This window comes from Bactrocera dorsalis, chromosome 6 (genome assembly GCF_023373825.1).
Source record: "Bactrocera dorsalis isolate Fly_Bdor chromosome 6, ASM2337382v1, whole genome shotgun sequence".
NCBI classification, from domain to species: Eukaryota; Metazoa; Arthropoda; class Insecta; order Diptera; family Tephritidae; genus Bactrocera; species Bactrocera dorsalis.
Genome location: NC_064308.1, coordinates 35,305,693 through 35,320,062, shown reverse-complemented (window position 1 = coordinate 35,320,062; position 14,370 = coordinate 35,305,693). Strand labels below are relative to the sequence as shown.

Genomic DNA, 14,370 nt, shown 5'->3' with positions numbered 1-14,370 from the left:
TAGCTAATATATAATACATATATACTATAATTAAGAACAGCTGACCCGATTTGGCGGAAAATCAGTGGGAGGTAGAATACTTTCATCCCACTTTCCTGGCACATATGACAAAGCGTAATGGACACAACCATTGACGCATCTGCCCAGGCTTTGAGATACTCAGGTAGTGACATGTCGTGCTTCATGTTGCCAACGCACTACTTCGACACTACCCTCCCTCCATCTGTACCCAGTTCGTGCAAGCGAAGTCTAGCATGAAATATTTAATATAGGTGCGTGGTGAATACCGTTTGGTCTAGGCGAATTTAACGTGCATCACGATCTTTGTCATTCTTGGCTATCAGATGAGCTGACGGAACAGATAGACAATTAGACATTCTGCACAATAAACGACGAGTCTCCCACCAGAATTAAGGACTCTTTTAATATCATAGCATTGGTGGTCTGATAAATATCATAACTTAGCGACCTATGCTAACCCTCGCATAGAGCGACTGCGCGCTCGTTAACTTTAATAAAGCTAAGTGGGTCGGCTTCAGAGAATTAACCGAGAGAATCTTCATCGTGCTGCCCATTTTTACGGAGGTAATCATTGGCGAATGTCAATTCCGTGACGTAGTCGCCGCTGTTAATACTCGCCATGCCGATCCCTGTCATATCTGAATTACGGATCTCAATTTGGAGATTCGACAAATGTTAAATCAACACATCCAGGTAAAATGAATTGAGCGCCTGAAGTCTTGTAACCTCTGCGCCAGCGTGGGTAAGCTTCTGAAACCACGGAAACCCGCCAACAAAGGGTAGTTTTATCGCTCGATAACTCTCCTTTCACCAGCAATGAAAACACTAGAGGCCTTTGCTACTCCTTACATTTACTCACGGCCTGAGACTAGCAGAGCACCAGCATGACTATCGCAAAGTGAACAGTATCACCACAGCATTCAACGTCATAAACGACCAGATAGCTCATGAGCTAAACCAAAAGCCACCATTAGAAAAAACGCGGCAGATACCCTATCGAAAGCCTTTGTTACAGTCAACCACACAACTATACTTGAGAACATACAAAGCAAACTGGTCGCCTGGATGCAGACACTGCGGACTGTAACAGGATGCCTCTTAATGTGTCCGGTCAAAGACTTACACGATGAGGTCTGCATGCTTCCAAATAAGGAACACAGTGAAACCATCCCTGCTGTCGTCGGTTTGAAGCGAAGCTACATCCTAGGAACATTCAGAGGTCTTTCCTCGGTTACGCCGATGACATCGGATGGTTATAGGTACCGCAATCGCTTAGAGAGCTACAAGATATTCGACTTTAAAGTTCAAAACTTCTCCATAACTCGAACATTTTAACAAGCGATTTCACCACATTTAACACACTTTATGCACATGTTTCACTTCAAATTCAATAATTTAAACTGTAAACATTTAAACCAATTCACAATTTACAATTTTTGCATGTTTTAATAAGTAAGAAATTTCTATTTTAAAAATCACTTTTTATACTCATAGTGAGCATCATTATTGTGTTAACAATTATGAAGAAATGGAGCACTTCCATATGATAATAAACAAATATGAGCAATTCGCTGAAATTTCTCTTTTTCGCTATAATTCCTCTTTCTATATTTAAAATAATACCCCTCTTCCCGACCAACCGACGCGAGGCGCGCAATCCACAAACGAGCGTAATTAGCCGAGTGTTAAAAGGCAGAGTTTTAAGCATTGCGATCTTAAGCTGTTCAGCTGCAGAAACAAAAATTTCAACAACAAAAATTAAGAATTAGATTAAAGTAAGTTTATTTTTTTCTAATGTTACTTGTTAAGAGTAAATAAAATAATTTTTTTATGGTAAAGAGTGAGTCTGTTAGATCAAATGTAATGGAATGAGAATTGATATTGTGACATATACGGCGGAATGGTTCGTTTAACTCAAAATTGTCCACAGTTACTCCCTGATAAACTAACTGCATACTAAGTTTGCAATCTAAAGTTCTGTATTACGTATGAAGTAAGGTCTACAGATCTACTTGAGAAGCACATCGTTTTGGGTTGGAATATATATTTGGCACATTTTTTAAGAAAGCAAAGATATGATTCCCTCAACCGGGACATATTTAAATGATTGTTCTAACATATTTAACTGATTCAGAAGCAAGCATGTTAACTGATATAAGATGTCTACTTCGGAAATGGTGGCTTCGGACATAACTTGTGCTGATGCAGAACATTTTTGGAAAGCAATTTAACCTGAAGAATTCAGCAAACATATAAGAAATTGTGTGATTATCACTGAACATAGTAGAATTATATTTCGTCGCGGACGGAAAATTAGAAATCTTGCGTTTGGAGTTGACGAAACCATAGAACAATTTTGGATTACGTATAATATTATTTTTTACTTTGTTTATATAATTATGATAACATATTTTGTTAAGTTCAGCAAATTGTTGACGCAATTTAGAGTAGTAGTAACTCTATCGAAAAAAATAAATTAGACCTCATTCTTTGAGTAACAACACATTTCGGAACATATTTTTTAAATAAATTTAAAATGGTTTCATTAAAATGGAAAGCACTAAATTCAATATTGCCACTGTAAGCTGGCCTAGTTACTTCAGAAAGTTCATAATCAATTTTCCTAAAATTATATTGTATTTCGCAAAGTTGAACCGAGAACAAAGGTCTTGTGTATTATTATGAACTAAGTTGGCTATGATTTCGATATCAATTTCGAAAGCAGGATGATACGAGTCCTCTGGCAGTACCAAAGGACCACATCGGACAACAGAGAATATTGAAGCGTTATCAACGTAAACCAGATCTAAGAACTTATCATACTTGTTTGAAATTAAATAATTCTGGTTAAGACTCAACTCCGACATTTCATCTAAGAACTCGTTAAAACATAAGCAAATACTATGGAGAAAACTTTATTTATTAAAGAAGTATGAAGCATATAAGTTAGCACCCCATACATTCAAAAAGTATCATATGATGCATTAATATCATATGATACAAAGTAATATAATATGACACCACTAAATCGCTGAGAGCGCGACACGTGTAGTGGCAACCTGTGGGAAACGCAACGTCAGCGAAGTGCCAGCCTGTGGGAAGTGCAGCGTCAGCAAACTCCGTACCCATTGCAGCGGCAAAAATAGGTCTAGAGTTAAGTATAATTAATTATAAACTTTAGTTCTTTAGTGGAATTCAATAAAGGAGCATAGCTCCCAGTAAATATTTTTTTTATAAAAAACTACTAAACGTTTTTTAACTGGCGCCCGAGCAGGGACCAGCGCGCGTAAGTTATTGCCTGAAAATCAAAAAGTAAGACTACGTGAGTGGCGAACGGTAGTGACAGTGAATAAAAAAAGAAAAAAAACCTGAAAGTAAAATAGTAAGGCTACGCGAAAAGTGAAAAAGAAAAATACTGTGTGCTGACAAGCGGCTACAACGCACAACGTGGGATTCGAAAACGTCGAGGGACCCCAGTACCGGCAGGAAAAAGGACAACCCCGAAACGCACAATAACATCCTATGGAAAGCTGGAAACAACTAGTGCAAAATTAGCGAGATAACAAATATTACAAATAATATAATTAAAACCATGCAAAATGAAAAGAGTTTAGAAATTGAAGCATTTTTACAGCTAAACTACAAATTAGAAATAATTAAGGAAGAAATTTTAAACATTGCATACGCAATACATTGGGTGTTTAGGCCAGCGCCTAATTTCTTTTTACCACCCCTAGTGAGTATATAACAAACCATTGCCAGTTAGCTGTTAATAGTTTTCACTCAACTGTTAATAACTTTCACTCAACTGGCAATGGTTTCGTTGAAAACTCCCGCTTAGCAAGCGATTTTGCTAGTTAGCCTGGGGTACTTTTTCTAGAAAGCGAAGCGAAGTAAGACGTCGTCCACCGGCCACCACAATCAGCATCACCCCAAGCACAAACCAGGTAATATTTCGTAATCACGATCTAATAAAGAACCAACATATTAATTTATTATATTAGACACAAACTTTGTGGTTTCATTTATTAATACACTTCCTTTTCCTATTTCATATTCTCAACGATCGACGCATCGTCATCGTTTTTAGTGTTTTAGTGAGATAATTACAAAAGCAAAATAATCCGTAAGTGCACGGTTACGGTTACCGGATTTTGTGCGGTAATATTTTTCTCACATATTTTTTTACATATTACTTACGGCACTAATTTTTTGATTTTTCTGGATTTTTTTTTTGATTTTGTGCGATAATACCTTTTTTCACATATCACTTACGGCACTAATTTTTGATTTTTTCTCAATTTTTCGATTTTGTGCGATAATATTTTTTCATATATCACTTACGGCACTGATTTTTGATTTTTTCTCAATTTGGTCACGAAATTTCTGTTTTTGTTTTTTTTTTCATTGAGACACTGCACTTTTTTACTTTCAAACACTTTTTTGTCACAAACTGATTTTCGTTGGCGTATCTTGGGTGGCGAGCCATATAAAGTGGCATATATATATGTATATACTTACGTACGACTACATATACATATTCTCGTTTTTTGGTTGGCAGTGGTGTGCTATATTAAATAAAGTACAATAAGCCAGATATATTGCGATATCGGCTACTATAGTTAAAAATTTTGTTTGCTGACTTATATTCAAGTTTTACTATAGTTAAAAATTTTTTCGTTTGCTGACTTATATTCAATAAATCAAATATTATTGACTAGCCATATATATTGCGATATCGGCTAAAACAGTTAAAAAATTTTCTTTTTTCTATTTTCTTGTTTGGTTGGCAGTGGTGTGCTGCAAATAAAAATTTACAATAGTGGGGAATTATTTTCAAAGCGATTCCCATATTCTTTAGGCCAAAGTCTGCTCAGTCTTGAGTATTACTATATTCCTTTAAATTTAAATTTGAATTTTCAATTCTTCTTGTCACTTATACCAAAACCATGGAAGCTTTCATGCGCTTAGTAGACTACGTTGTCGAATACGAGTCTGAATTCAGTGCCGCATCAAAGGACATCTCGAAGAACGCTCTTGTGATGCAACAAGACGAGTTGAGAGAGATGTGGTGCAAAGCGAAAGCTAGGTGGTCAATGCTACATACGTTGCATGGGGGCAATGAAGGATATGTCTGAGATCCTCTCAACCCCCAAAGACACAGAAAAATCTACTGAGGTAGACAATAACCACTCCCTTCCGCCTTGCGATACCGATGTTTTCAAAGGGGACTACCTTTCATGGCCAACATTCCGGGATATGTTCACGGCCGTATACATCAAAAGCAAGGGCCTGTCACCTGTTGAGAAATTATACCATCTCAATAAAAAGACTCAAGTCCAATTCTGCAAAGCCTGTCAGTGCACCCACACAGAATAAATACAACAACAATAGCCATCAGAACAGACTCGGCGCCTTCCAAGCAAGCGTTGAGAAATCAACATGTCTGATGTGCAAAAGCGCAGATCACAAATTAAGATCTTGCCCCATGTTTCTTAACATGGCACCGGCGGACAGGATCAAGTTCGCTAAGCGCAACAATCGCTGCATCAATTGCCTCGGCTTTGGGCATTTAGTGTCGCATTGCACCAGTGCATTCAACTGCAGCACGTGCCACGCGAGGCATCACACACTCCTACATTTGAGGACAGTGCAGCCCAGCAGCCAAAGAGGCTCATCTACGCCATCGGACGAGATTCCGTCTACGTCCAGGCAAGCGCAGCAGAGACGCAACTTCAACAAGTCGAAAGGCAAGCCAACGATTCAAGTACAGTCGTGCTTCGCTAACAGCGACTAAGGTGTCTTGTTAGGAACGGCACAAATAAACATAAATTACCGCGGCGTTACTTATGCCGCAAGAGCACTCATCGACTCCGGGTCAGAGTGCTCTTTCATCACAGAAAAACTGAAGCGCAGAGTCGACTTGCCAGGTAGTAGGATAAATGCCCAGGTGTCAGGCATCAACAACACAGTATCTGCGCAAGTAAAGGAATCATGTCCTGTCGAGTTGCGGTCACCAATTGACCCACTTATATCGATAACCACAATGATGGTTCTGCCGAAATTAACGGGAAACTTGCCGACTTGCCATATTAGCGCACTAACTCGGCAGGCTTTCCCAGATCTCACGTTGGCGGACAAGAGGTTCTTCGTCAATGAACCCGTGGACGTCATACTCGGTGGGGCGTCTATCCCCACATTATGCTTGATGGCATACGCAAGAACTTACTGGGATCACTTCTTGCGCAAGAGACAGTGTTCGGTTGGATAGTCACAGGGCGTGCTAATGCAACTAAACCAACCAACACTTGCGTCTCATATCACAACAAAATATCGCGGATAAAGCAGTTAGCTGCGTGCGAGGATTTGGAAGAGATGACCAAATCTGTAAGGAAAAGAAGACATTTAAATAAATATGCAAGGAGGAGGCCCCTAGACTCTAATCGGGGTTGGCACTTTTACGCGGGTTTGTGTTGTTCCAATTAATTGTGCACGTATGCATTAAAATAAACAGATTTTATTTTGAGGAAAAATTTTTTAAAGTTTTACATATTTTTTGTATTGCCTTTAATTGTAATTTTGAAACATTTCGTCTGCATTCCCAACGCGGCTGTATGTACGCAGATTGAAATAAATTTTTTTATTTTTTTTTTGTATTATATAAATTTTCGCATTGATTTTATTTAATTCTCTTAAAATCTTAAATCACATTCTCCACACAATTTATTTTCAGTGTATTCGCACATTTCTATTTATTAATATTTTTTTTTTTTTTTGTTATGAAATGTAATTCAATAACATATTTATTAGTTAAATACACAAATTTTTTGGGAATTCTGGGAATTGGAAGAGATCTCCAAGGAAAAGAAGTTAAGCGAGGAGGACAGGTACTGTGAAGAGCTCTATAAAGAGACAACGAAGCGAAATGAAGACGGGAAATACGTTGTATCGCTACCATTCAGGAAAGACTATCCGGTCAACATTAAAGATTGCGTACTCCCAGTTTTATCGCAATGAAGCTCGGTTGTCAAGAGATGAAAACCTGCAAAAAGAATATAACAGGGTGTTAAATGAATATGTTGAGCTGGGTCATATGGCAAAGATACATACCAATCAAACGGCCGACTCTAGTAACAACTATTACCTGCCTCACCACGCCGTAAAGAAGGAAGAGAGCACATCAACAAAGGTGCGTGTGGTGTTCAATGCATCGCAAGCGACTTCAAACGGCACTTCGCTGAATGACATCCTTCTCCCCGGTCCAGTTCTTCAGGCAGATCTGACCATCTTAATGCGATGGCGTTTATTTAAATATGTCTTCAATAGCGATATTGAGAAGATGTATCGCCAAATCCTGTTGAAGGCTGATCAAACGAAGTACCAGCGAATCGTTTTCTGCAACCATCCGACCGAACAAACCAATATTTTTGAATTGAAGACGATGACGTTCGGAATCAACTGCGCTCCTTATCTGGCAATAAGGACGTTACTCCAATTAGCTGACGACGTTGAAAGCTCACGACCAGTAGCCTCAAACATACTCAGGAAGTGCATGTATGTTGATGATGTCTTAGCAGGTGGACACTCTATAGAGGCTGCAATTAAAGCTAGGAATGAGATAAGAACAGCATTGGAGTCGGCAGGTTTCCCATTAAGAAAATGGACAGCCAACTGTGGAAGAATTTTACAAGGCCTTCCAAAAGACCACTTGCTAAACAAAGAGTTTTTAGACTTTGAAGACACAAGTGATGTCCAGGCTCTAGGGATAAGGTGGAATGCGCACACTGACTTCTTCTATTTTAAAACAAAACCTAAACTCAGCCCAGAATCATATACAAAGAGTGCTATCCTCTCAGATATCGTCAAACTGTTTGACCCATTAGGATGGCTAGCACCGATAATCGTCACAGCCAAAATGATAATGCAACATATTTGGTTGGAAGGAACACAATGGGACGAGGTTGTATCTCCTACCACATTGGATCGTTGGTACACATTCATGGATAACCACAGGTACATAAACAACATTAAAATTCCACGATGGGTACACTTCTCGCCGACGGACGATGTGTCCATTCATGGTTTCTGCGATGCATCAGAGAAAGCATACGCAGCAACGGTCTACCTGCGCGTAAGGACAAGCAACGAAGTTTTCGTCAGCCTACTATTGGCAAAAACCAGAGTAGCGCCTGTCAAAACTATCTCTTTACCGCGTCTGGAACTGTGCGGCGCCGTATTACTGGCCGAAACAGTTGAATCTGTCGTCAACAACCTGGAGCTGACTCATCTTAAACTTAAACTATGGACGGATTCGACCATCGTTCTCGCATGGATTCGCAAGCCACCATGTTCATGGCCAACGTTTGTATCCCATCGAGTGACAAAGATTATAGAAAAGGTTGCCAACGCAAACTGGAATCATGTCGATTCAGGATCTAAACCTGCAGACTTAGCCAGTCGGGGACTTATGGCACAGGATTTGGTGGAAAACACCTTGTGGTGGCAGGGACCTTCTTGGCTGCAAGAAGATCAATCCAAACGGCCATTACGACAAAATGACTACGAGACAACAATAGAGGAAAAACAGGTACGTGTACATGCTTGTACAACAATACAGGGGGATTCTAACGACATCCTTGACCGTTTTTCGAGTTTGCCGAGAGCTTTGAGAGTGTTATCATACGTTATGAGATTCGCTCAAAGAACTCATCCAAACACAAAGGCTTATTTTCAACAAAAGTCTTGCTTAATTTCATCCGAAGAAATTAAAGCAACGACAAGACGTTTGATAATAAATACGCAAAAGCAGAAATATGGTCAAGAGTATGGTTGTTTGAAATCCGGTAAGCCCATCGATGCAAAAAGTGAAATCCTCTCTCTTAATCCATTCCTCGATAAAGATGAAGTGTTGAGAACTGGTGGCCGTCTCGGTGCGTCTCTCGACTTGTCATACAATGAGGGCCATCCAATTATCCTTCCATACAACTGCGTATTGTCTCGTCTAATAATCCAGTTTATTCATCAAGTCTCTTTGCATGGAGAAAATCAGCTGATGTTACGGCTAACGCGGGCTCAGTATTGGATTCCAAGGGTGAAAAACTTGATCCGATCCATTATCCATAACTGCAAGACGTGCACGATCTTCAAAAAACGCGCTCAGACGCAACTTATGGGTGCACTTCCGTCCGAACGATCCACATTTTCACGCGCTTTTACGAATACGGGGGTAGATTTCGCAGGTGACCTTGTCGTCATCAAGGAAGACAATTTGTCACCGAACGAGTGGAGATTGGGTAGGATTGTCAATATACACCCAGGTGCTGATACCTGAGTGCGAGTAGTTGACATTATCACTGAAAAAGGCCAAGTTACAAGATCGCTTGCCAAATTGGTCTTACTACCACCCTAGGAGGAGGAAAACGTGGATGCACACCCTACTCAACACAACCGTTCCCCAGCCACATCGGAAGCCTAGCTTTCCGACACACTTACTACGATCTGACAGAAAATCTTCGAAGAAAAAAAAAAGAAGAAGCGAATTTACGTTGTTCTAATTAATTGTGCACGTACATATGTATTGAAATAAACAGATTTTATTTTTAGAAAAAATTTTTTTAAGTTTTACATATTTTTTATTGCCTTTAATTGTAATTTTATTTTATTAATAATATTATTGCGAAATATTTTAACTGGTAGAATGAACGATTCATACGACTCTATTTTACTTTAAATAACTTAGTTTTGGTTTTTCGTTTCGTTACTTTTTTTTTTGTAATTACTACATTGTAATTAGATATACTTTCTTAACTACCATGTAACGAGAATTTCAGCTTTTTGCAATTTTAGCGATTTTTGAAGAAAATTTCAGTTTTTTTCTCAATAATGGAAATACATAGTTAAATTTGTATCCATACCATTTAATTATATTCAGCAATTTTAAGCATAAAAACTCTACCAGTGAATATGCAAATTTTGTTTGAATAAAAAATTACCATTTTAGGAAGATGTTTCTTATTGAACTCTTTATATAGTTCTTTGTAGCGTATGTGTTACTTGTAGTATTATTGTAGAATTTTTTTAGCATGTCAAACAACACGGAACGGATTTTTCATTTTATGGTTGTGTTATTAAATCAACTTACCCCCAGCGTTGCCTTCCTTACGTGCAGCCTTCCATCCCTTGAGCCATGGCGTGTTGGTGGATGCTTCCAGCATGTTATCACCATGCCAAGCCAGCGATTGGCACGAATAAAATTCAATAAGGGAACCAATTATAATTCGTATTTGTTCGACTGCAACAGCAGGATTGTAACCGAGCTTCTTGGTGGATGAGGATACTTCCTTCTTGACTTCCCCATAACAAGTCTCACTGTATGGTGGTTTAGACGAATCCATCTTGTTGACACTAACGATCAGTTGTTTCACACCAAGGGTGAAAGCAAGAAGAGCATGCGCACGAGTCTGAAAATAAAGGAGAATATTTTAATAAATCTGCAAATTTCATTATGTTCACTTACTTACCTTTTCTGCTGCCAGCAAACAGGGGACAACACATCAATTTTTTCTCGCCGGGGCCTCCAGATACTTCCTTCTTGATTTCTTCATGCGATCCTGCCAGGAAGTCTGAAAGAAAATATTCAAATAAATATGTAAATTCAATTATTTTTACTCACTTACCTTTTTCTGCGCACGTGTGCGCACTTGACCAATAATTAAAAATGTCATTCATGACATAAGGTGATGCCATGCCGTCAGTTTTTTAATTCGCCTTAAAAATTTTACAAGAGTGAATCTAAAACTTTTTTTTTCCAAACTATGAGGCATAACTCATGCTTATGAATTTTAAATTCGATTTTTATTGCAAATACCATATTTGAAAAATATGTTTTGCTAGCAAATAACGCAATTGCAAACCGAAAGTCTCCTTCTACAGCAGTACATGTATGCATTGCCTTTGAACTTACTGAGCAAGAGGTACTTTATTGACAAGTAAGAATTGTAAATAATTATTAAACCAAATTGTATTTAACATTTTCTTTGGAGGCAGGTCACTTTGTCGAAAACATACTAGAAATAAAACAATAACGATAACATAAATTTGATGCTAAAGGCAAAATGTTTTTATTTAATTATTATTTGCAACACTATGGTGAGGTAAGGCAGTTCACACCACATAAGGCCGCCTACACACTATGGTAATGTAAGGCAGTTCACACCACATAAGGCCGCCTCCACACTATGCAATATATATAATATAATTTATGTACTTTTTCTCGCCACCCAATCAGTTTTAGATGACCAAACAACAACACAAAATCGTCAACAGATTAATTTTAGGAAGATGACTCGCTACAGTACCTTGAAGAAAACCGCGGCGTTACACCCAAACCGGTACCCGCTTTCTTGCACGCTGTGCAAGGGAAAGTATCCATTGCGGCTCTGCTCGTCCTTCCGGGCCAAGACACCGGAGGAACGCCTACGGGAGGCACTCATAGGCAAATACTGTGTAAATTGCCTTGCGGTCAACCACAAGTCAGCGAATTGCTCCAGCGACGCACGGTGCCGGCGCTGCAACGAGAAGCACCACACAATGCTCCACATCGGGGAAAATACCCGTCGCCGCCCCGCAGTGCCTCAAACCCATTCATGGAGCGAACAAATAAGTTCCGATGATGCTCTCTCCATCGATGCATCAGACCCTGGAACGGAGACTAGGCCTCTCCAACCAGAACCGGAGGAGGGAGAACTACTTGAAACCGGAGCGAAAACACGGCCTTTCCGCCCATCACAACGAGGGGAAACGGAAACCCGGACTTTCCGCCTCCTTCTGCAACACGAACGTCGCGCGCACAAACGCCGTCTGCGCCGTCGCCAAGCGCACAACCCGGCCAGACTGGAGACCAGGTCTCTCCAGCTTCACCGGGCTAGCTCCTTCAGAGCCGGGCTAACAAATCGAGCCAGCATAGTGGCTCATTCCTTGCTGCCAACGACAGCCAATTTACCGACGGCGGTGGTAAAGATCGAGGCAAGAGGACGCCTACATTTAATCAGGGCTCTCATAGACGCATGCGCCCCTACGTCGCTAATTGCGCGCGACCTAGCAAGGGTCGCAGACGCATATCGGCGGTCAACGCGGCTGCCTTTTAGTACTGCGATGCAGACATGGGACAAATACCCGCATATCGACGCATGTAAGGGTAATGAACGACTATATGCGCATCAGCCCGACCACCACGTTGGACTGCGACATAGCAGCCCCATACACCCACATCAAACTGGCGGATCCAAATTTCTACAAGTCGTCGCCGATACGCTTGGTGCTCGGCGCGGATGTATACTCCCGCATCATGACCCAACAGGTCATGCCGCAAACGTTTGGGCAGCTTCTCACTCAGGGCTCCATATTCGGCTGGGTGCTTTCGGGTACGGCCCGGTACTAAATTAAGCTATTTAAGTATTGTTTTTTTTGCATTCTTATTTAGAAAAAGTATTGTTTTTTGGATTCTTATTTTAAAAAATGTAATTATAATAACAAATGAATGAACTTAAACTATATTTTCTATTTAGCTCTAATAATATTGTGCCATAAATTTGTACATCGTTATGGTGGTCGATGGACATATAATTTTTTTTGTTGCTCACCGCAAGGGGGCCGGTATGTTTAGGCCAGCGCCTAATTTCTTTCTACCACCCCTAGTGAGTATATAACAAACCATTGCCAGTTAGCTGTTAATAGTTTTCACTCAACTGTTAATAACTTTCACTCAACTGGCAATGGTTTCGTTGAAAACTCCCGCTTAGCAAGTGATTTTGCTAGTTAGCCTGGGGTACTTTTTCTAGAGAGCGAAGCGAAGTAAGACGTCGTCCACCGGCCACCACAACCAGCATCACCACAAGCACAAACCAGGTAATATTTCGTAATCACGATCTAATAAAGAACCAACATTTTAATTTATTATATTAGACACAAACTTTGTGGTTTCATTTATTAATACACTTCCTTTTCCTATTTCATATTCTCAACGATCGACGCATCGTCCGCGAGTGACTCGTCGAACGTTCGAGAGTATTCATTGGGCAAAATACAACATAATAAATTCTTTTATTTTATCAAATGAAGAAATAAATATTGTGAAAGAAGTAATAGACAATGCCAATATTCCATGTGTTAATTTAGATGAAGCACTCGAATTTTCCGAAATAAAAATTGCAACTAATGGCAAAATTATAATTTATATTGTTAGCCTCCCAACCGTAGATAACCAAAATTGTAAAACTTTAGATATTAGAGCAGTAAAAAATGACGGGAGAATCGATAAAATTTCAATACAATTTTAAACTGCGAAAAGGGAATTTATGGAATAGAAAATTATTGTAAAAAATACAATTCCCTACAAACATGCTTAAGCAATAATGTAATAGACTTAAGTAATGATACTTGTATAAATAATCTTTTAAAAAGTCGTTTGCCAAACTGCACGGAGGTCAACAACCAACATATTCCAACCATAGAGGAAATGGGACAAGGAATAATATTTCTAATTAATACAACGGAGAAATTTCAATAAACAACGAACCTACATTTTTAAACGGGACCTTCATCATTTTGTATACCAACGTAACAATCGTTATCAATGGAAAAAAGTTCTATAACGAAGAATGAACAGCAAGTAAACCACTACCAGCCCAACCAAATTTTCAATACAACTAAAGATTCAAACGAGGACGATTGAATTTCAAGGGAGGACTAGTTAGCACCCCATACATTCAAAAAGTATCATATGATGCATTAATATCATATGATACAAAGTAATATAATATGACACCACTACATCGCTGAGAGCGCGACACGTGTCGTGGCAACCTGTGGAAAGCGCAGCGTCAGCAAACTCCTTACCCGTTGCAACGGCAAACATAGGTCTAGATTTAAGTATAATTAATCGTAAACTTTAGTTCTTTAGTGGAATTCAATAACGGAGCATAGCTCCCAGAAAATATTTTTTTATAAAAAGCAACTAACGTTTTTTAACTTATATACAGATAAGTCCGATTGAGGCGGTATATAAGATAAAGTTAAATAGATATGGTCACTATTAGCGCAAATTCGAATGCACTCTGTCAATCTTAGTTCTAATAAAAACAAGTGTGTCGATAAATTATATTTCAAATTAAAATGAGTGTAAATTTAAATTTAATAAATTAAGTAATCTTATATATTAAAGTAAGTTGGGGTTTCGTATGATCCCTATAGCTGACTTAACCGTTTCATGAAATGAAAAATGGCCTGAACCACTTTGAAGGTAATCCAAAATGTTCATTTCTAACCGATTTACGAGCGTAAATTCAAACA

The 14,370-nt window shown here is 39.1% G+C and overlaps 1 protein-coding gene across 1 annotated transcript in view; it reads left to right on the top strand.

The window, feature by feature from the left end:
* LOC125779311 (uncharacterized) overlaps positions 1 to 14,370 on the top strand; it is a 329,486-nt gene that overhangs the window by 176,164 nt on the left and 138,952 nt on the right. The gene's annotated exons all lie outside the window — the stretch shown is intronic.